This window comes from Triturus cristatus, chromosome 7 (genome assembly GCF_964204655.1).
Source record: "Triturus cristatus chromosome 7, aTriCri1.1, whole genome shotgun sequence".
In the NCBI taxonomy this organism is placed as follows: domain Eukaryota; kingdom Metazoa; phylum Chordata; class Amphibia; order Caudata; family Salamandridae; genus Triturus; species Triturus cristatus.
The window spans coordinates 96,580,739-96,605,578 of record NC_140590.1 but is presented as its reverse complement, the minus strand read 5'-3'; the positions used below and the strand labels follow the sequence as shown (position 1 = coordinate 96,605,578).

The following is a 24,840-nucleotide window of genomic DNA, read 5'->3' as shown; positions in this document are numbered from 1 at the left end:
GAGTAATGTGTTTTGGAGAACCATAAGAGATTCTTTTGGAAAGGGACTGCTTTCTACCTCACTCGATCTGTTACTAGTCTTTGCACTGCATCCCACTGTCACTTGTGAACTACACGTAAACTCGGCCACCTCAGTTTGGAGAAGTAAAGGGAATGTTTGGATTTGGTTATCCTGGGCCATGCCATAGGGTAAGGGTGATCCGGGTTGTGACAACAAAACTTATTGTGATCATTTCTATATGGAAGGGCAGAATATAATGCTGGTGGGTTCTTCTCTTACATTGCAGCCAAGACCTGGAACGAGCTACCGGCAGACATCAGACGTGCCCCCTCCCTGAACACCTTCAGGAAGACCCTCAAGACCTGGATCTTCGGCTAAACAGATCTGCAGACCTCCCCCTCCCCCCCTTAGCACCTTGAGACCCTCACGGGTGAGTAGCGCGCTTACAATTCCCTGACTGATTGATTGTGGGTTGGCACTACAGGGAATTGACAGTACCTCAAGAGGCTGGTTATTACCCTGCTTTTTGCCCCATAGTGAACAGTTTGGGTACCTTTCTGTGCATTAATTGTTCAGGGACAATACTATATAAACATATATTTCCTCTAGTCAATAAAAAGAATCCACACTCTTCGCAAATGTATTCCAGATATGCTGTAGTGAATTATGAGGGGCCGATATATCCACATCCAGGGTTTTTCCTGCTGTCTAATGGGACTTATTCCAATGTCCATAACGACACTGATGATGTGGTTCTTCGGAAGGTAATCCCTATGGGTGTTCCATATAAATATACTCGACCCAAAACAAGATGGGTTAAAAGGACGTTATCAAAAGAATTCTGTGAAGGAGTGACGGATTTGGCTAGAATAGCTATAGTAATGGTTAAGGGTGGGCGTAATGTGCGTAAGGGACCTACGCGGATAGGCACGGAGATGGATCAAATCTCCGCACTCTCCGCATAGTTCCGTTACGCACATCCCGCCTCCCGCCTGCCTCCCGCCCGCAGTATTAAATACATTAATAAAGCAATTTTTAAATAACCTTACCTTTCTCGGCAGGAATGCGCATGCGCGGACTCCCGCGCATGCGCAGTTCCCAGAAGAAGACGTGCTGGAGGAGGATGGAAGCCCGGGGACGCCGCTGATAAGGTAAGGTTATTTAAAAATTGCTTTATTAATGTATTTGATACTGCGGGCCGGAGGGGGGCGGGAGGCGGGGGGCCAACTTTTGTTATGCCCAAGTGCACGGAGATTTGCCCTGTTTCTCAGCCTATTATCGCAGAAGGCGGAAGGGCAAATCTCCGCACATTCTGTGGGCGGAACGAAGTTGTCCGCCCACCCTTAGTAATGGTATTGCATTTGAATATATCCTCTCCTCCATTTTCACAGTGGGTGGTACTGCTATGGCCAAGGTTGAGAAAGTTAGACAATATTTTGGATGTAAGCTGCAAATTCGGTCCAATACTATGGAGGCGGCTTTGCTCGACATCACTACTCCGTTAGAAAGTATGCAGGTGCATTCGCAACAGTCTAGATATGCAGTGGATTTTATCTGGGCTAAGAGGAGTGGTGTATGCGCAGTGGTTGACGACCAGTGTGTGGTAGTGTGACGGGGCTGTGGTGACAGAGACGGACGACCAGGCTAGATAGGTATCGAGTGTTTTATTTCAGGATGTTGGCTAGATAGTCCTGATCTCGTTATTACACAGAAAGAAAAGAGAGCCCGAATTGTCCGTATGGCCAAGCACAGTTCTGGTTCAGCTGTCAGGGTCTCGTCTGGTACGGGAGTCTGGAACTTAACGGGCCAGGATCCTCAATCCGGTTTCACCATAAAATAAAGAAAAGAAACCAAGTGTTAGGATGGTCGCCCTATCAAGCATGAACAAGGGCCGGGAGTGAGGGACACCGTGTGCAACTCTGTCTACTCAGCTATGTTGGAAGAGGTGCTGAGGTGCTCAGGGAGGGGTATATATACAGGCAGTGAGGAATATATACACAGGGGATATCAAGACACGTGGTGTCACAGAGGGAGGGGGCTCCTTTTACCCACCCAGCCCGCAATTTTGCCCCTTACCTGCTCAAGCGACGCTCCTCCCCTGGGAACGTGGCGGGGCGGTTCGTGGAAACGTTGGCCTCCTGGCTCGCCAAGCTCCTCTCCCGGTGTCTTCTCCTCGGGTGCTGCTCCCTCTCCTTCCGTCCACTCGTCACGATTCGCCTTCCTCCTCCACTCTGGTTCTCTGTTCTCCTCCCGGGAAACGCCGTCCGTCATCTTCCGGGTTTCCCAGTGCTTTGAAGGTCCGTCCCCTGTGACGTCGTCCAGGGGAGGGGTTTCGGTCCGCTGGAAGGCTGCATTAAAGGAACCTTGCCTTTTTTCTTGTATCCAGTCTTGCGGAGCGAAAGGGGTCCAATCGTCCGTCAGAAGGTTTTCCTCTGGTGGCTGTAAGGGGATAGAAGGGGGCAGAGAAGCGTCGGGTGACCAGCAGTTCCAGGATGTCTTTACCGCCTCGGGTATGTCACCTGCCCCGTCACAGGTTGGTATCAAAACTATGGAAAAGAATATAACGCAACACATCATGGATATCATTGACAATGTTAAAGGGATGGAAAGTGGGAATTGGAATAGGTCCCTTTTTTGCAGCTGGGGTTGGAGTTTCAAGGAAATGATTTGTGGAGAGGTGTGGCTCACTGGTTAGAGGCGGCAGACCCGTAAGCAGAGAATCGGCCAGGGACCAGGGTTCAATTCCCGACGCGGCAGGGTCGTGGACCAGGGTCAAAACAGACTCGATAATTCTCGCCTCGGTACCTACTCTAACCAGGAACACACTTGGCAACTCTGGGCATTAAGCTTGCCTCATCTCTACAACGGCCCCCCACAGACACCAGGGATGCCTGGTTTCACCTTGGAGATACCCAGAAAGGGACCATCTCACAGGGATAGCCAGGACGGGTTCCCCAGGGGTCTACAGCGCAAAGACGCCCCGTTGCTGGGGCAGCTGTGCGCTTTACAAGTCTACAACACTTACATTTACATTTACATTTTATAGTGGTGTTGGTGCACTGTTGCATTCTCATTTAATTCCTTCCTCTCTGTTGTTCCAATTGTGCCTCTGTTTTCACACCTAAACAGAAAATATTAGCACATGTCACAATGCTGCTATGATGCTCCAGGAGGATATTGATGATCTTATGAATATTGATGAGGGAATTTTTGAGGATTCCTCCCTTCTCACTGCTCCCCTTTCCAAAGCTCATTGTAAGGAGTGCCTATGGTTTCACCCTGCTTAGGCTTCTCGATTTTAATGCTCTGTTCACTTCTAACGTGTTGATGCTGTTATTGAACTGCAACCGATGTATCACTTTTTTTTTGTCCATATTAGAAAATGTTTTTAGCTCATGCTAAAAGGAGGTACTCTCAAGGCTGTTAGATTAGGCCCATTACTCACTGTTAAGCGATTTTGCACTTATCGCGTTGAAACCGGATACATGTACATGAAATATATTGCATTGATGATTGTTTAAATTATTGAGAGAATTCTCAGATTTATTTTGACATGTTATTATTATTGTCATGAAGATTTATTGGTATATGTTTTTTGCAATTGCAATGATTCAAACATAGGACTTAAAGGATATATGGAAGTCTTTCTTTTATGTTTTTTCGGTTTTCACGTATTTCTGTAGTGGGTTGAGCACACGACATTAACTTGACAAAGGCTTACTGCTGAAATGCGTCGTTCCTTTTGCACATAAGGTTCTGTGCAAAACCACTTGCCCTTGCCGTCTTTTTTCATTTCTAATGTTTAGTGAATACTTACTTCTGAATTTTGATGGTGGTTGCTTCCATCGACGGCACTGGCACTGCGAGGCCAGCGGTGGCGTCCAAGCAACGCTGTTTCGAGGGAAAATATACATATATATATAGATTATTATAATATTTCTATTTGAATAATCCAGTGAATGCAATGTGTGATGAAGATTTTATATAAAAATTGGAAACTGTATAAAAAAAAATTGTGGGACTCGACTTACTCAGGCTGCGGGCATGAATGGTAGATGCATGGGATTTTGTAAATGCATGTATGATTGAACACTAACAGGCAGAAAAGTGTGTTGAAAGGTGGGTCAAAAATGGGAAATATTGTGCCTTCACAGTCTGATACTGAGCCCTGTACCTTCGGCTGAGAGGCTTCTCTCATTTTGTTCACTCTTGCTTAAGTAAAAGGTTAAACAGTCCACTTCAGAGTGATCCAGTTCTCCAGTTTACATATCAATTAATTTTGTGTCAATCTACTTGAAACTTTTAAAAGGCATGTTCAGGAACTAATCAGGCTTCTTTGGAAAATATCAGGTAACATTGGACAGATTCAGCAAGCTGTGCAAGGCCACCTTACTTGGCTCTGTGGTGCTTGGTAACTCTGGAGTGATGTAAGGTAGCACAAGATGCTTCCTTGCATTACTCTGCCCCACAGAGGTGCTCCATGGATTTTGGCATTTGGAATTTACCATTAGTGGTTGACCTGGGAATGCATCAAAATGCTGCAACTTCCCCGGGGAGGGGAAATAAAGATATTTCTCCTCCTTTTTTCTTCTTTCCATGTGTGCTGCATGTAGACAGAGGAACAAGCCTCAGTGGATTGTTATCATGCACAGTGGTTTCCCTGCCTGCACAAAAGCTATCCTGTCTTCAACTTTTTTATCATAAAATGTCGGTATCCTGTCTTTCTTTTCTTTTGAAACTTTATTCGATCTTTAGCAATTAAGATCATAAAAGTACATAAAATCAAGGAAATGTAACATATTAGAAGAGTTAGTGTCCAGTCACAATTCATATGTTTTAAAAGGACCCCAATTAAAAACAGATTGTTCATTATAAAAATCTGAGTATACATGCACAAACTGCGACTTAAATTATGAGCTAAAATACAGATTATCTAATATTAAGATATGGCAAAGTGGGATAAAAAAGAACACCATGTCCAGTTATAAACATAAAAATGTCCTTTTTTTGATGCATGCCCACAGAAATGTTGCTACCGAAAAGCAGACTAAAGGATCAGTCAGTGATTTTAGGAAATATAGTGCAACCCTACATTGTTCAATATTATCGCAGGGACGCAGGGTCAGTTCCGAGTGCCTACACCTTTTCCCTGGAAACCCTAACATCAGAGGAATTAAATTCAGGCAGTATCGCAATAGTATGAATTTGTGTTGTGGTAGAGAGATATCCACTAGATACAAGCATCCCCCATCTAACGTGGATGGAGGTAATTCATAAGCCAGGACAGATTGTTTATTATTATTTTTCTCCCTTCCGGTGTACTGGGGCCCCAGTATGAATATGTCAACCAACCTCTGCCTTGACATCTTTCTGCAGGTTTCTGGATACTTAAGTAATTATTTCATCCCCATTGCAGTCAGATCCAGTTCTACATAATTTGACCATCTGATCCTGCGGCAGTTCTCCATTTTTATGCAGTCGCTTATTATATTTTGGGTTAGGGTCACTGTATCCCTGCACCATATGGAGAGCCACAGCAGGGTCAGAGCCAGTCTGATTGCGTCTGTGATATAGGATAAACCCAATTCTATGTGTGATATAATTTGAGTGAGATTGCGGGAGGGACACCAAGGACTTAAATAATCTGTTCTCAGTGGTCTAGAGTGAGTCAACAGGTGCCATACCCCAGACGCTTGCCCCATACGTTGCCGCAGACTTAGTTTTGTCATTGGCTAGTGGTGTTGTGCTCATTCTATTCAAACTTCTTTTAACCCTGTTAGGCTCCTCTCCATTCCCATAGCCCTTTCTTCAACCAAGTGTGACCTGGTTTGTTTTTTAGCAAATAATACTCCTAAATAAGGGAAGGACTTAACCACCTCAATTTTCCCAGAGTCCATGCGGAGGTGCAGGGTGTTATATTATTTTCCATTCCCTGCTATAATTTTAAAAGACTTTGTCTTATTGACATTCAGGTCCAAAAAGTCCATAAAAGCTGCATAGGCTGATATGAGACTCTGGAGCCCTTTCCCCATTCTGGCGATCAAGACGGCATAATCAGCGTAGGCCAAAATTGGCAACTGATGGGGATCGGCAACAGAGAGATCCAGGGTTGCGCCCACAAGTGCTTTTTCTACACTGTTCGTATAAATGGAAAAAAAGAACGGGGTGCGCATGCACCCCTGCCTTAGCTCCTTAAGATTTTAAATGGGCGGATGCATTCCCCATTTTTTCCATAGCGCACCAATGCCGAAACATCTGTATATAGTTGACGAATAAAATCAATTATGGGCAGTTCGATCCCAATCTCTTCTATTATATACCAGAGCTTGGAGTGGGACACACGTTGAAATGCTGCTGAGAGGTCCATAAAGGCAAGGTATCAGGTATCAGAGCACTTTACATAGCACCTGTTGCGTTACATGAGGACACAATAATGCCCCATCTAGACCCGCCAGACCCAATAATAATTCATCAGAACCAGATATTCTCTCCCTCCTCCGAGATTACAACGCCCCTCTAAATGCCCCTGGAACGACCAATCCCCGGCAAAGCAACACAGAGGTTATACAAAGCATCACATCTAACCCAAATAGAGCTCCCAGACTCAACGCCAATGCCTTAAACATTAATAACCTCATGCAGATCCCCATTACTCAGCCCACACTCACTGACCACAGATCACACCGGAAATGCACGTTACTTAACTGTATATCAGCCATGAAACATGCCACTGACCTTGCAGATCTCATCCTGGTTCAGGAACTTGACCTCCTTATCCTCACCGAAACATGGCTCACTGACTTCTCAGTCACCATCCTTGACATTCTAGTCCCTCCCAGCCATAATATTATCAGATCGAGTTAAGAAAATGGGAGGTGGCTTAGCTTGAATCTACCACAACTCTCTTGCAGCAAAACAGTCCCCCTCAGCTAATCTCTCTTCCTGTAAATATTTATGCATAGACATCACTAACAAGCTTAGACCCTTATGCAGCCGGTATATCTTCTACCACCCTCCAGGAGACAACCTCCCTCTAATTGAACAAACTATGGAAACCATCTCCTTCAACCTGGGCCAACACTGTCCCCAGATCTTCCTTGGTGACTTCAATCTCCATTGGAATGACCCTCATGATCAGGTGGTTAATACTCTCAAAAATGTCCTAACTGACCTCTCCCTGACCCAATTCCGTGATAGAAAATGTATTTTCAAATTAACAATAGATTTTTATAGAGTGACCTGGCCATCTGGATGGGAGTTCTACACCCAGTTTAATGGTACGGGAAAGGGCACACTTGGCCTCTCAGCAGGTGTAGCAGGGGGCCTCTTTCTTCCTCGTGAAAATGGACCTAGATTCTATCAAGAAAAAGTTCCTTATTGAGGCAAACATAAGGTTACAAATTTCACTCAATCTCAACAGGGAAGCTGAGTCATTTGGGGTCCTAAGATCTGCGGTGCAGCATCCAAGCCAACAGACACTATCTCAAACATATTTCCCACTGCTGCTTCTGATTCCGCCAGAGAGCTCTACTTGAGCCTACGGCGAATATTGGTTGGAACAAACCTTCTGTCTAGTGGCTCATGAAAAGTATTCAGAAGGGTGTTGACCAGAGCACCCAACGTCCACCCCAGGGCATTATAATCACTATCCTGCCTAGGCACTATTGGCACTATAGGCACAAGGATTGCCACAACTGAATGTCGAATAAGATTTAGCCAAAAAGTCTGGTGCATTGTGGGCGATGATATGTATGGCTCCCCTCCCGGTCAGAATTGGTTCTCCCATTGCACGCCCAGAGACCATTTCTATATGTAAAAGCAAAGAGCGGTAACATAACAGCAGACCACCTCTTGACAAGGGGGGGTGTGAGGGCTTGAACACCCCAGGCTTAATCCTCATCACCTGATAGGATCTCCTAGCGGGACAGACAACGGCTCAAATTTTCAATTAATAAGTACCTGCCACTATCTTAAAAGAATCAGCGATATGTGAATTAATCAAATGTGTTACTTGAAGCTCAGCACCAATACCCCCATGCCTCCAGTACACATTATGAAAGTAGTATACACTACCTGACAGAAAGGAAAGGGAAACACACATGTACGTCATTGCTAATAATGCAAATTCCCTAGACAAACAGTGGTTTTGGTCCAAACTGACAACCCTCCCGAGGATCTGCCTTTCCCTCTGGTGGTAGAAGAAAGGGGAACATTTGACAAACCCTGCTCGGTGCTCTGGGGCAACTGGCCAAGAGGCTGATTTACTAAGATTTTATGCCATTTTTGTGTCACAAAAGTGATGCATATTGACGCACAATCTTTTTGGCCAATTTTCTTTCCAGCGCTAGAATTGTTTAGCGCTGGAAATAACATAAAAGTAACTCGAAACAGCACACTAAGCCCAAAGGGAGCATACCATGGGTGGTGCATGGGCATTCCCATCCAGCCATCCAAGGATTCTGACGCTAAACCCATTTGCTAAATAAAGTAGACAGAGTTTATTTTCCAACTTTGCATGTGTACTACACTATACAGCACACATACAAAGTAGGAAATGTTCAAAATTTGTCTAAACATGGTATTTTGTACTGGAAGGGTACCCTCCTGCTCTTTTGCGGCTGCTGCACTGCGCTGCATGAGACATTGGTAAATCTGACCCAAAGTCTCTTGGAACAGGCAGATGTCAAATGAATCTGTGGAAAGACCCGAATGAGGCTACTCAAGTTTTGACACCAAACCAGCAACATTCCAACGGACTATCTTAGTATGGGAGTGCAGGTGCAGTGGAGTGTCACTCAAAACTTACTCTTCCCGACAGCCCCCAGCGCCTTGACACCCTAGGGTAATTATGTGCAAATACTGGATTTCATGTTATTTCATTTTAAAAGGAGTAGGGGCAGAACAGGGGGAATAAGTGGGGGACTGCTCCCCCTTGTTCAGAAGGAATTTGGAGACTAGTAGCCAGAATATCACCATTGCTGGTAGACAGACCAGCGTGTCAGTCTAAACTATCCAGGTCAGAGAAAGAAAGAAATCCTTTGGAGGCCGAGACTGAAAACCCATCCCCAGCAGCAACCCTGGACGGCAAGGGCCTGGATCCCACCCTTTCCTTGGGTGCCAAATGCTTATAAACAAAATGCAAGGGGGAACAAGGTTGACCCAACTCACCATCTTTACCAATAGGATGCTGTCATATTCAGGAATTTTGAAATCCAATGACATACCTTATTACACATAGGGACAGAAGGCAGTGGAGAGGTTCAGGCAGGACGGTGGCATGGGGAAGTTGATTGAATCAGTGAGTTAGGCCCTTATCAATGTGCCCTGTCTAGGTCACCCAATCCTAAAGTTTGCACACCTGAACCATCTACCCCTCTTGCTCCTGACTGCGGGGGGCCCAAATCACCTCGAAATTTGGATGACTGCTTAGGACCTACGCTATCCAGTAACCTTGAGGGGACAGCTGAAGGAGTACTGTTAAAAATAGTGCTAGTCATCTGCAGCTACAATGAAACCTGCCCACCTGAGGCAACATTTTTAAGAAGAAATCAACTGGCTAACACTATGTTCATGATAACAGATCTTAGCCAATAAGGGAGAAATACATGCATGCACAGACGACGAACACCTGTCCAAAATTCCATCCCAGTTGATAGGTGGCGGTACACCATCCCCAGCTGTAGGTTTAATAGAATCCTACCCAGACAGCAGCAAGGGGGGGGTCTAAAGACACCCTGCGACCAGTTCCTCATGCTTCGTTTTGTGCTTCCTTTTGGTGCTAGGTTCACTGTTATTGATTTGCATAACGTCTGGATTGCAGAAAGATGTAGAAGTGGGGAGGGGAGCAGTCTGGTCTGTAGCCATATCCAGCATTAATTCAGGGGTGCTAGCTGGGACTGTAAAGATATGACCTGAGGATTGACCTGCCGGGGAAGCTGGAGGACAACCGGAGGCAACTCCAAAATCCGGGAAGAGAAGCCTTTCGGCCAGTTCTATGTCCTTTGAAACAGCACAAATCAAAAAAAGAGTCAAGTATTGAACGTCCTGAGGTATTGGCAAAAGAAATGACTCTTTCCCTGTTATGCAAACACCACAAGAAAATGTAGGGTAGGACTGAAATGAAGGTGCTAAGTGCACCGGAACCGACAGCCACTCAGGATGCTTGGAGTGGCACGTCACCTCCTCCTCTCCCGTTCCTCCACCTTGCACTGGAAATGTCTGACGGAAGTAGCCCCACCCCAACCGGTGCTGAGACAAAATATTTAGCAGTTATGTCAAACCCTCCCTAGCTTATTTCTACATAGACATGGAAACGTTAAATGGAAATATGTCAAAGGAGTTTCTGGCGGGGGTATAGGATGAGCAGCATAATCTGCAGGCAGCAGCAAAGCCCCACCCCAGGGTCTTTCTTATAACAAATAGTTCCTTGATAAGATAATGGGATTCGATAGATGGACAAGCACTCCAGTGGTTAGAATAGCACGCAAACAAGGTTCCTTTCCCAGGGACACTCGGGCAAGTAAACAATGCTGGGGCTACAAAACACACAGAGCAGTGTAGTCACAGTACCTGCATCAGTTCCACATGGTCCAGTGGATTCAGGCAGTTAGATGATCCAAGTTTAAAAAACCAAGATGGGGACCCAGCCCAACCTCCTCTGGGCTCCGATGGGCATGGATGGGCTCGTCCTTGGCCCAGGCTGTGCCTGGGCATAACACATGCGCAGGGACGGATTGGTACTGCAGGCACTCAGGCATTGGCCAAGGGGCCAGTGTCTCAGTGCCCTCTGTGGGTCATTTTTGTTTTCTTTCCCAGTCCACAAAGGGCACTGGACAGGGAAAGTAAAGCAGCCTCGCTGGGGAGCCATGTGATATGGCTTTGAACAATTATCAGCTGAGGCCTCTCCTCGACCCCTGCCCTGCCTAGCAGTAACCCTGATGATGGTCTGAGGGAACAGGAGTTTGTGTGTAAGAAATGGCCTTCTTGGGGGCCAGATGTTGCTCAGGCCATTGAGCCATTCTCACCTTGGCCCCCATGGGGCCCATGCACCCTAGAAACAGTGTTTGTCCTTGCCAACTTGCCCACAGCCTTTGTCTTTCAGGGCATGGTAGGCAGGGAAGAATACGTTTATGCTGAGACCTTGCTGTGGGGGCCAGGTGATATTGTAAACTCAGACCATCTTCACCTCAGCCTCGCCCCTAGCCCCATGGATGGCTAGCAGCTGTGTTTTATGCTTAATCGCCTCCCCTGCCAGGCCTTTGCCCTGAGCCAGTGGAGGGCTGGGGAGGGCTGAGTAATTTAGTAATAGAAGGGGTCTTGCTGTTCAGTCGCTCTGGCAATCGAGGGCTGAGGAGTAATTTTGTAATAGAAGGGGACTTACTGATTTTCTGTTGCTCAGCTTGTAGGCTATTGTCACTGTGGTCCCAGTGTCATTCCCAAGAACAATATCCTCCCACTTTTATACCTTGTGTGTGCATAGGCATATGTGACCTGAAGGCCAGAGTCGCAGAGATGAGGAATCAGGTTTGAGTCCCAGTGTCTGCTCAACATCCTGTGATTCCGGGCAAATCACTTGTTCTCCCAGGTCATTGAATAACAAAATCTGATCTTGTGTACTGTAATTGGGGCTCACGAATAGCGCTCAAGTAGCCTTTGCCTTGGGCTGAATTCACACTACATAAAACTGTCAAAAGGAAAAACAGCAATACAAAATAACCATTTGTTCAGGTTTCGTGATTCTGCAAAGGGAACATGATAATTTAAGAAGACGCTTTATAAAAACACATCAGTATTTTTTTATCACAGCTTTTCTGATGGAAAATTTCAATTTAATTCCCTTTAGTGCGTCAGTCTGGTTTTCTATGCTGTAGAAGCTGCGCTCTGACACTTAAGTCATTCTGTACCTCTTGTCGGGTGCACCATTCTACTTCTATGTTCTTTTTGTTATTCTGGCAGAGTCTAAGCTTGCACTAATATAACATTTCATCATATTAATATTTTCAAGTGACTCCCTCCTCAGCCTGTAATGGGGGATCTTGTTGGGAGATGTTTGTGGCTATCATTTCCCTCCCCAGCAGAAAGGTACACTCACATTTCCTGCCTAACCTACACATGGACACACTCCTCCCTTTCTGCCTGCATGAGTGGAAAAACAGTAGGCCTACGGGTTCATGTCTCCCTGCTCTGACCACAGAGATTTCCATCCCACCTCCTGATTGCCACGCCACACGTTAGCGACATAAAAGCAGCTGCCCAGCAGCTTGCATCAGACAATTTCCAAGTTGGACTCTACAGCGCCCACCACCAGGAGGATCTTATTCAGATCAGGAGGTCAACGGAAGGACCTGCACAGCCCTCAGGTGCCCAGAAGACCTGATTCAACAGGCTGCTGCTTCAGCATACATCTTCATCTCTTTAGGCCCCAACCTTTTCCTTCCCTTCCCAGGAGGAAGGAAACAATGCTTAGGCCTTCAGTGGCCCAATCCAGCTCCTGAGTCTTAGGCAGAAGACAGTCCTGACCCTCATATACAGAACTACAGAGTGTTCACCCAGCCTTTTCTATTCAGTTACTCTTCTAACTAGATGCACCACAAGGCCAAGCTCCAACTCATGAGGGCCATCTAATCCCCTTGGCACTCCACTCTCCACAGGGCTGACCAAAGTAGTCTAGTGTATCTCAACTGCGGTCTCACCATATCCAGAAAATCCTGCACCAAGCTCAGTGCAGTAGGTCTGTCACAAAGCTTTACTGACTTATCACATCCAGCACCCAGAAATGCAGTGTGTTGCTAGCCGATCCCTTTCTCTGAAGCAAGAAGGAACAGGTAGGAACCATTTGTAGGGATTCTTCACCAATTTCTTGCTCAATTAACTGATTCATTTGCATGCCAGTCAACCTTTTAGCTCTGTTTTAAAGGCGTCATCCAAAATGCAGACAATGGACTTATTTCTCTACATGCCAGGAATATTATTTAGTAACTTATAGTAAGACTTTGGCTGTAGTTTGTAGGTCATTCTGACTGGACTCTGTTTAAGGTCCTAGGCCAACATATGTGTGTGTTGATTTCTGGATATGTTTAAGACTTTGTGTAAAGTGCTTTCTCAAAAGAGAACTGTTTGAGCCTTATTCTAAGCTAGGCCCTGTTCGAGGTCTAAGCAAAATTTGAAATTTTGACACTTCTGTCTCTGTGCAGCAGAATTGCCTTTTCTAGCATATTGAGGTTATATGTCCTTTTTACAGATTTTCTATAATTTCCACGATTATTGCCAACCATAGGGGAGCTTTTCTGAAAGATAATTGCCTCAGGTCTGTGTAGAGGCCTAGGCCCTGTTATGCCTAACATGTGGCTCTATTCTGCCTGCAAGAGGAGGGCCATTGGTATATGCACAACTATTTCTGGTTGGTTGGGTTTTCATATCATACAAGTAGCCCACAGAACGTGCTTCAGATTTGGTGTGACAGATTGTGTCTTACACATGGGGGGCATATGAAGAATTGGGAAGGATTATTACACAGATAGAATATTTAAATCACTTATCACTAGTTGTCTACAGGTCACTTGAACCATGATTCTGAGAACAGAGGGTGTTTATTGATTCTGAATTCTTAGTGGCATTTGATACAAACTCTCTTTGGAAAATGAAAAAGATTCTCTTTGCAGGTTTGAAAGTGTTTTTCTATGACCACAAAGTATTACCTTTATCTCTCACACTCATTATCTACCTACCTCTTCTGCTTTCTATAGCTATGCTTCTGGCTATCCGATCATTCTGTCTTTACCTTTTGTCTCTCCCCATCACACCTATCACTACCTCATTTCCTGTTCTGCTTCACCTCTTTTGTTATACTGTCTCTTTACCTCTCTGTTCACCTCCTCTTTTCCTCAAGCCCTTCAGTTGGTAGTACTCAGCAGAACTGGTGATTACTGTATAATCGGAATAGTGCACACAAAGAAAGAGGGGAGGTGGGACAAGGTGGGCAAGAGGGACAAGGAGGGGACGAGGAATAAGGAGGAAATTATTAGATTTTATCCAATGGTTTTCATTGTTGCTGTAAGAAAGGCATAAGTAAACATAAATAAAGCAACTATTGCAAACACAATGCCCATGTGGTTCACTGTGATATTATGTGCCAGCCAATAAACATCAACCAAATCACCCTTACCTTTCCACTAAAAATTTGAAAAAAAAGTCTGGTTACACACATAATTCCAGGTAAATTGTTGTTGCAATTCAATGTACACAATGAACTCAAAAAACATTTTTTGAAGCATTTTTCCATATTGCATTATGCTATGATCGAGGCTTGAACATAGGTGCTCGCAAACATTTCCCCAGGACCCACAACGTTTAGTCTGTGTTGTGACCAAGGGCTGCATTGATACCAGCAGGTTGGCAGTTGGGGGCAAGGTAAGTGTAAGCGAAGCAAGGCATATACATTCAGTGTCTGAATTGAACAATGTGAAACAAAAACGTTGGGATTAATACCAGCTTTTAACTTAATCAGATTGTGTTATCAATGGCAATAGGTTTATTTCACTTTTCGACCTGTTTGTTCATTATCACATATGAAAAACTTGAAATACATGACTTCAGGATGGGTGCTGTACAAAACCTTCTCCTGGATTTGAATTAATAAACTATAATGTTGTTCATGTATAATAGACACCCAGGTCAGCCAAAGAGTACGCACAAGAACTGACTTGCCTCTTGGTACACTACTGGCATTGTTGTCAAAGAGGGGGAAGAATGACTGTTTTTGAATTCATGTTTTAAATCCATAACTTCTGAAAAAATACCTATCAATGCACTGATATAATTTGATGTACTAAGGTGAAACTGTTCTCCATGTAAATGAAATACACTGCTTGAATTTTGAACAGACTTTAGTATACTTTCAATAATTTTCTGCAAGATGTCTTTAAAAATGAAGGTGTATCTAAAGTTGAGTGGTGGGCTAGAATGTCTGTTCTTTTAGTATCACCGGCCTAAGTGCTTTCTTAGGACAGTGTTCTTACTAAAAAAAAATGCAAGCTGTAAAAATAAAATTACAAATTATGATTAGCAAATAACCACATGCAGTAGAAGTCCAGGAAGATGTATTCGTTAGTAGTTTTCCTTTTTTCAGGTTGTTCTCACTGAGCCTGAATGAATGCCACAAATGACATGATGTTTTATGTGGTCTAGGGAAAGTAATGGAACAGAAGAAAAGAAAAGGGGGTGCTGAAAAATTACGAGAGAAGAAGAGAAGACGGCTTGAAGATGAAGCAACATTTTTACCACGCAGACTAAAATGCAGTATCACAATGCCTGTACTACAGCAGCGGGTCCTCTATCTTCTGGTGCAAATGTTTTGGCCATTACTTTGACAGAAGACTCCACTTGCAAGCACATGAACAAAATCTTTCTGAACGAATGGCAGATATAATATCAGAGGAAGCAGGAGTCCTGTCTATTGGTGCAACTAAAGGTGTCACTGGTGATAAGGACTTACAAACCAGTACTTTTGGAACAAGTGGAAGAAATGTGGAGGAGGCAACAGAATCCAGTTCAAAGGCCACTCCCAAGTCGACAGTTTAATGGGCAGTTGGCATTCATAAGGAAAGATGGGTGTACGCAACATTGGTTAAGCTTTTCAGAAATCCAAAAAGCTTTTCTTTGCACAGTTTGCTTGGCATTTAGCAAATGTGAAGAAAGTGGTACTTTTATTCGAGGGCTGGAAACTTTAGGGACATGTACATGCGCATTACAGAGCATGAGGCATCCCAATTCCACAATAGATGCACTGATTCGTATCTGATGACCATTTCTAAATTTACATAACCACTCTCCTCCTCTCTCCTCAGACAACAACTTGTGCAGTACAAGTCAGAAAGAGGAGTGAAATACTGGAGCTTGTGGTTGAAGTTATTAAAGTGATTGGTAAAAGAGGGCTCAGCTATCGTGGGAAATCAGAGTCTGTTTTTGAGTTGGATAATAATTTGATGGATCATGGGAACTTTCTTGAACTCATCCTTCTTCTGTCAAAATATGGCCAACCTCTTAAACAACACATTGAGAGTCTCACTTATAAAGCAAAACAGAATGGTGACCGTTGTGTGTCTGCGACATTCATGTCAAACACCACTATTGTTTATGTAACAGAAACAATTTCCATACTGATAAAAAGACACATTACTAAAGAAATAAACAATGCAGGTAGGTACTCAAGCCAGATAGACTCAACTCAAAATATAGGTATTACTGACCAGTGCTCAGTTATCATCCGATATGTCACAAACAGCGTACATGAACGCTGAATAGCAGTAAGAATTAGCACTTTGACAACAGGAAAAGGATTGTTCGAGTTGGTACAAACTGCAATTCTACAAAATGGTCTTGATATAGCTAAGTACATTGGAAATTCGACTGACGGTGCTTCCAACATGCAAGGCCAGTACAATGGACTCAGTACTTGGCTAAGCAAAGAATCTCCAAGTCACTTAAATGTCTAGTGTTATGCACATGTGTTAAACTTTGTATTTATAGATGTGGCCCAAGCATCTACATCATCCACCTCTCTCTTTGGAATGCTACACGCAGTCTTTCTCCAGGAGTCACATAAAAGGATGGATGTGTGGCATGAGCTAGCAAAGGATTGTTGGGCAGTCCAGATCATTGGAGAAACTAGGTTATGGGCAAAAGACGCTGCTCTCAAGAAAATATTTGGCTCAGTCAATAACCCTGCCAATGCTGTTTATTGATTTGGTCAAAGTCCTTCAAAATATTTGATCTGAAAATCTTAGATTTATTGCAAATATGCGGTGCCAAGCCTTACAATTTGCCTAAGGGTTATGCACATTTCAACCAGTCCTAACAGCCCAACTGTATCTTTGCATTTTTGCTTGAAGCAAACCACTCCCTAAGTATCTCCAAACAAGTGGAATGGCTATCCTGTAAGCACAGAGAATGGTGTCAGACACTATAAACCTCCTTGCCACTGATTCACGCAATTTGGATGCTGTGTACTCTGCTGAATTTGCAGAGTGGGCCAACAAAGGTTTAGGAGAAAGGAACTGTGACCAAAAAGTAGAAATGGCACTTCCTGAAGGGAAAGTGTCCTTTAAAAAGTTGTCTGGGATGAGCACAAAGTATGAGCCTATAACACTAGCCATAGGTCAATTTAGTATTGGGGTGTATAATTCTGTGATGGACATGGTTATTCAAAGTCTGACCACACGTTTCAAGACACACTTAACTTTGGCTGCAAGATATAGTATGCCTGGACCCAAAGAATTTTAATCAGAGTCTTCCAGGCAATGCTCTTGTGAGCCTTTGTTCCTTGCTCCATAACTGTGCAGACTTTGCAGGGAGAACCTCAAGATGTTGCTGATGAATGGGCTCATTTAAAAAGGACACTGCCTGAAGAGTGTGACAGAGAAGACCAGACTAATGAAGACAAATCACTGCAAGTAGAAGAATTTGACCAAGAGCCTGAGGCTGGGCCAACAAAGTGCAATACTTGCTGTGACTGTGCTGTCTGTTGTTACTGAAGCTTACAAAAATATTTTCTTTTCACCAGTGCCTATCAGCATTTGCATTTGGCATACAAATATGTCTTGACCTTATCCTGTACACAAGTAGCATGTAAAGGATGTTTTTCAAAACTGAAGTGCATCAAAACTTGCCTAAGAAACCAAATTGGTCAGGAAAACCTTGAAGCCTTAATGTTCATGTCAGTTGAATGGAATGTGCTGTCTAAGTTAAAACCAATGACATTATTGACTTAGTTGCAAAAAAACAACTTGATTGAGTAATCTTCAGTCTCCCCATGGCCCAGATGTGAAGACAGCAACAGATATGAACAGAACTGTGTTTTTTTTGTTGTGTATGGACATCAACTGTTGGCTGTGGAACAAATGTACTACTAGATTGTATGGATACATTTGTTCAGCATTCTTTACATCGCAGACTGCCTTTTCCTCATTTGTGAATACAAAAGAAGAATATCTGATAGGAGATTTCACATTGATTTCAAAGCTGCTCCTATTACCAAACATGACTCAATCCTCTGGAGAAAACCCAGTGAAGAGTTTGACTAGAAGCTGGAAATGATTAGTCAGAATACCTCATATACTACAAAAATCTGATCGTATGTATGTTGCTCGATTTTGCATGATATTGTTTTTATTATTTCTTTTATCTGTTGGTACAGATTATATTCTCTAGAGCCTCAGTAATGAATTTGAACAAGAGAAGTATCTACATGAATGTTAAAGACAATAATCAGATTCACTCCAGTCTTCAACTGATAGCCTAGTGAAGACTTTAGGTAACAGGTACACTGGTTCTTTTCTCTCCTAGCCCACTCATCCATCCCATGTGAATCAGGAGCTGACAATGAGCCACAGAAAATGCAAATGCACCTTTATCCTTCAGGGATAATCCTGTAAAATACTGTGGAGAAAAGATGCATACTTTCAAGAAAAGATCAGGTGTTGGGATTGAGCAACATTATGTTTTGGAGGTTTTGTAAGGGTACTTTAAGCAGGCAACATTTAGATATTATTTTAGTTTTTTCTATATTGTAGCAGTTCTGTTTTCTGGAGTGCACTACAGAGAAGCTGGACAAGGGCTTTATTGATATGAATGCCGTAGCCCTTGGTGGTGAGACACTTTAGTAGTAAAAACCTTGGACAAGCATTTGTACATCCGGGTAAAAGACTACACATTGTGATAGATCTAGATTTCTTACTTTGGGATTTTTACAGTATATTTTTGTTGCCCCTAATCAAATATTTATTATTTGTGTCCCTGCAGGTTCTGTATTCCCCAATGTCTGGAAAGGAAAGGATGCTCAGAAATTTCAAATCCATTTCAGCTCAATGGAAATTATCCCAAAAATATGTACGGCCAAATCTGCATACATTTAGGTGAAAGACTAAATCATTGTGAGCGGGCATAATTGTATATATCTGTGCATTTGGTACGCTTATGTGGTGTAAGTCTCATTTTTCCTTCTGTTTATATTACAAGTTCTCTTCTAGTAAATTAGGAAGAAAGAATAATGTGCTTGAATTAGAGAGGTGTTGCAACGAACACAAACTATACCTGCAGGTTAAATGATAGATTCTATCTGGTTTTTTTTTACAATCGGTAATATCTCTTTTATGTATGGGTGAAAAGTAAAGGTACTCTCTTTACTTTGTTGTTGTAGGTTCTGTTCCCCAAAGTTTGTTTATTGTGAATCGGCTAGAGAAGATCCCACATGCGCCCCTTGACCCTGAGTTCGGGTAGGTCGCCCCCCTCTGATAACGAACCCCACACGATTATTTAGTGAGCAGGATACCATTGCTCAAAATCACAGCGAAGTTGGACTGCAAGGATCAGCAGACCATGATGCCTGTGATTGAGTTTAAATATGAGTATATTTTTGTTTTTAAACAGCCTGATTTCCCGAACGAAATGGGGCTGCTTGTTTCTTTAAAAAAAGTTGGAGTGAGAGTTGACAATGATCTCTTGGAGTACTGTCTACTCCCCATGAAACTTTTACCCCAATTAACAAGGGGGTAAGTGATTAAAGGGAACCCCTCTTCTGTCCAAATGAGTTATCACCCCTACTTGAGAGTCAAGGGGGATCGGTCTCAGCCTAGCTAATTTTGGGCAGAGTATTATACAAAAAGATCCTGGAATGGTCAGAGGAGTATAGTATTCTAGAGCCTTGCCAGTTTGGTTTCCGTAGCAAGGTTGGTACTAATGAACAATGCCTTAATCTCAACCTGGTAATTGGAAAGTATACTATCGCTCGGAACTCCCCGGTCTATTTGGCCTTTATGGATTTGTCCTCAGCATTTGACCTTGTGAACAGGTCAAGGCTGTGGGCTATCCTACTAGCCTATGGGCTGGATGAGCCACTGGTTCATTTTCTGGCATATCTCCATAAAGACCTCCAGGCTCAGGTGAGGATAGGTAGTGGGGGAGAGGTTTCGGGAGTCATTAAGGTCGGAAGGGGGGTCAGGCAGGGATGTGTCCTAGCCCCCCTCCTTTTTATTATTTATATTAATGGCCTAAATAAGTCTTTGGTACCTATGACCCAAGATGTCCCCATGATTCTCAGGAAACCTCTTCCTGTACTACTTTACGTAGATGATGCGGTTCTTATAGGCCGCACTCCTAATTCTCTACGTATCCTAGTACAGTCCTTTGTTAAATTCATGGATAGTTTGGACTTGTGTGTGAATTTAAAAAAATCATTTTTAATGTCTTGTGGCCCTAGAAAACGCCAGCTTAGTTCTATTGTTGCCGGCAATCAAAATTTGACAAGTATCTGTAAATCCCCTTATCTCGGAGTAGTCTTTTCTGCGAACGGCTCCTGGACTGAGCATCTTACTCACTCCAGGAGCAAGTTCTCAAAGACTATTAATTCTATTTTTAGTTTTCCCCGCCCAAAGAACACAGGTGCTATTTTAGCTATTTTTATTTTTTTTTAAATTACAATGTGTCCCTGTGGCCACGTACGGAGCTGACATTTGGGGCACCGCAGATAGTTCCTGCATTCAGCTGGAAGAAAACCGGTTTCGTAGAAAGCTGTTGAGTATCCCAATCTCGACCCCACAATACATTTGCAACAGGGAATTGATTTTAAAGTATATATCTGATTTTATACGTGTTCGCCCAGCTATCTGGCTATCAGTCTGGAAGAATCAGGCAGCTACCTTAACTAAAAACATCATAACAGACAGTTTGAAGTGTGAGAAGGGGATGGATATTCCTTGGCTATTTGGAGTGTATCAAAGCTTATGCAGCGTCAATAAGGGCTGCATTTTCTTAAATCCTAGTGAAGCAGAAACTGTAAATAAAAGAGTACTTAGAAGCGCTCTTTATTCGTTATATAGCACCGTAAGAACTGTGTCGGAATAAAATAAACTTACTGTTTCCAGTTACATGGCCTGCGAACGGCACTGCTACCCCCTACCAAATTATCTCACCTTACCTATGAGTTGGCGGGAAAGGTGCCTCTTATTCCGCCTGAGGGCTGGGACAGTTCAATTTGCTTTGTGTTTCCCATTGGGTTATCATCCGAAACTCGATTCACTACCCTGACCATGTGATGGGGTGAGTGGCCAATCAATTCAACACTTTTTGTTTTTCTGCAAATATTACATGAAATATATCAAGTGGCTTCTTTTCCCATTTTTTAATAAGAGCAGGCCTATTAGTATGGTTTCTGCTTATTCATGTAGGCTTGCCTTTGCTGATGAAGACCTGGTTTTTCGTCTAAGCACATTTTTGAGAATTGCCACCAGGGCGCGTAAGACAATGTCTAATCACTGAGTTTTATTCACGTACGGGCAGTTCTTAGCCATCGATTGGATTGGTTTTATATATTAGTGATTTATTTATTATTGAGGACTCTTGTTTTATTCTGTCTTCCAAACTTTATGATATTGTGTTTATACAACTGTAATTCTAACTATGTATTGTTACTTTTTTCCCTGTCATTTTTAACCATTGTCGTACTTTTATGGATTCTATGTTTATCCGAATAAAGTTTTGTGAACTGAACTGAGTAGCTGTTCAATTGGTTGCAACTTGAATATTGGTATCTAAAAGGGACACCAAAACACCCCACTTCTAAATATCGAACCAGTACCCAGCTATAATTCCATTTTCTGAGTCCATAAAACTTTATTGAGCCCAAAAATGTGTTTTCTACATGGCCAAAAAGTGTGGCTGGACAATAGCTGTAAGTCCACCTAGTATTACTGCCCTCCCCCCAGCCCTGTATGTGTTCACACGAGAACATGCATGTCCTACTGTTGCATTTCTACTACTGTGCACTACTGTACCTGGACTCTCTGTGCGTACTCGCAAGGACATGCAAATGCTGCCTGTGTGACAATATCATTGTTTAACACCAACTCCGTTCTTACATTCCCCACTCCTGCAACCCACATACACACTAAGGGTTTATTCCAGGGCATTCCTGTCCAGTGGGACACATCTGATGAATCCCAAATATGCCATAGTCACTTTAGAAGTGATTACATTTTCATTACATTATAATAATTATTAAAATGTAACTTAGATGGTGGCTTCCACAATTAAATTGGATGAATATGTGATTTTTTTGGGGAAAGCATTGTACCATAGTTCCCAATTCAGATAATATTCAGTTTTTCCAATTTAACTCACCTTCGTCGAAGCATAGGCTTAGTTATGAGTTTCTGCAATCTGGTGATATGGGCACCTTAAGACATAAAATGCATTTTCAGAGCCACCAATAGAGTAATATGTGATGCATCATCCATGAGGGTACCTGGTCTGGATACTGATGCAGTGAATGACATTGGTCCTCCTTGCCTACAGAGAGAACGTCCCCCACAGGTGTGCATCCATCAGAGGACCGGTCCGTGTAGCAAGCTGGACACTTGTATCCATTTGTCATCACTTTTGCAGGAGACACTGAAAGAAAAAGGAAAATACATCTCAGGCGTTTTTCCACTACATGTGAGGAATAAAACATGTCACAAAGGTGATGATGTCCGATCCAATGATAAAGATATATGGGGAACTGTCCATACAGGATCATATTACTCCCGGGAAGAATGTCCCAGTCAGCCACCTCCATGAGGTAGCAACTCACTTCTCACATCTCCCATATAAAGAGAGGCCCAGTGTGCACTCCTGGACAAACAGTCAGTTTCCGGAGAGGGGGTAAGCAAGTCCATCTGTACATCTCCTCTACTGGGGACATGCAACACCAAACGACCTGTCAGTCTCACCTGCAATGCCAGGTGTCCAAGCATCTTCATGAATGAATGGATTAACATTTGCCCGAGAACCTCTGACCACGATATTGTGCCCTGTGGACTCCACAGAATAAACTTTGGAGCCAACGCCATAGACCTCATATAATGTGGACTATGAGGCCTTTCACTCTCTACTGGGTTATTAAGCCGCGCCATCAATGCTTTTTCTTGGATAAGTATTTAGTAGAGATTAAGATATAGCACAATAAAGTAAATAACATTCAACAAACTCAAGATGAAAAGGGCTTTTATAGGTGTGTTAAAGAATAAATTAGGCCCAATACATAGAGAACCCTGAAAGGTCCCAACACCTTTTTGGGTTTAGGAACAGCATAGTGCACTCATATAGTGTTCATGCACTATGCTTGAGTTGAGCCAGGAATCTTTGGGACTTGCTACAAGTGACGCAATGTTACATTATTGCAACAATCTTATGATATTTCCAATTCCGTTGCTCTGGCCCTAGATGACTAGTCTGCTGGTAAAAGCTTCAGCTACTCAGTTTTTAGTCAGAACGCTGTTCAAATCCTATTAAGACTGTAACTGGTTTTTAGATTATAGCAACTGAGGGATGTGATAGTGGATCAATACTCATTGTGAAGTCCTCCATTGATTATGGACGGTGTTGCCACATTCATAGTCACAACTAAAATCTTCTAGTTGTAAGGTACACCAGTTTAGGATGGAGACCCAGCACACATAAAGGTAGTATCATCTCTATAAGTTCTTGGATGTGGAGCTTGATGGCTCTAGGGTGGGCTCTATTCATTCAGGCATTCTCCCAGGGCTGGACAGGAAATCCAAAGCAACCCAGGCAAAGTTTGTCAGACCAGCCCCCCTATGGTGCATAGCATATGCAGCGAGCTAGCCTGACCACAGCAAAAGGGGGTTTTGAGGGGGAGGGATTCCATCCCTGAGAAAATGTGGGAAAAAAATAGTGCATCGTACAACACATTTGTCATTATATATTCCATTGTATTAGCTTTTGAAGCATAGTAATGATAACCAGGACACGACATTCTTTATTGGGGCTATTAGATGATTCCACCAGGACCCTTCATCTCTCCATAGCCCCTCTCTCACATGTATTTTGTTTGTTTTGTACCGCCTCTCATATCGGTGTAGGGTGTTGGAGTACTTAACATCACAAACACATACAGAGACAATGTATCATACATGTGTAAATCAGAGTATAGAAAATGTTACAGAAGACAAAAGGGACTACAAGGTATAGGATTCACACAATCCATACTGGTAGGCACGTTTTTAAGAGTGCTTGGTCTGGATAGTGGTTGGGGTTGACTTTACTAATAAGAATTTATTTCTACCCAAACAAACCTTTTTTTAGCAACATTAGAATTAGGAAAGACTGGGAAAAACATAACTTTCTAACCTGTACCATGCAGCTTACATGCAGCTCTTTCATGGTAGTTCATAGCTCACTGTGCTAGATTATGATTGCAACTTACGAACTGAACAGTAAAAAATAATATCTGTGAGAAAAGCAGTAACCCACTGAGCTATGCACATAAAATATTGTTTTTTGATATGCATGGTACATGCATTTTTCCAGCAGTCATTCCCTTGCCCACCAGGCATTCCATACATAAAGGTTATTTTAGGGCAATAGCTGCAATGATTATGTGCCAAGGAATTCTGGGGAAATTATTCGGCTGGCTGTTTATGCATGAGAAATATTTGGACAGGGAGCGGTGGTGTTACAAGTGAGTCAACCTGATGCCATTTACAAACACAGGCTCCAAGTATTCCTGGATGTTGCTTGGGGTTTGAGGTTTGGTACCTTACCTCCTTTCCAAACCATCTACAGCCAGCTCTTTTACATCCAAGGGGGTCTAGGGCAACTCCTATGAAACAGCAGGACTGAAATCTGTTCAGCTGGGAAACTATTTGGGAAATTACACTTCAAGTGATCCTGTGCCCCTATCCATGTTGATCTGAGATGCCTTCTTCCTACCTCTGTCATTCATATTTTTGAGACACTTAAAAGAGGGAATTACTGTTTTCATTCTTGACATTTTGACCTTTTGCC

The 24,840-nt window shown here is 43.1% G+C and overlaps 1 long non-coding RNA gene across 1 annotated transcript in view; it reads right to left on the bottom strand.

Moving 5' to 3' along the window:
* Nucleotides 1-1,970: 1,970 nt before the first annotated feature.
* LOC146808909 (uncharacterized) overlaps nt 1,971-24,840 on the bottom strand; it is a 125,722-nt gene continuing 102,852 nt past the window's right edge. The window contains exons 3-4 of the long non-coding RNA XR_014965502.1: nt 22,298-22,443; nt 1,971-2,439 (exon numbers count right to left, since the gene is read on the bottom strand). This is a non-coding gene — a long non-coding RNA (uncharacterized LOC146808909). The remainder of the gene's footprint in view (nt 2,440-22,297; nt 22,444-24,840) is intronic.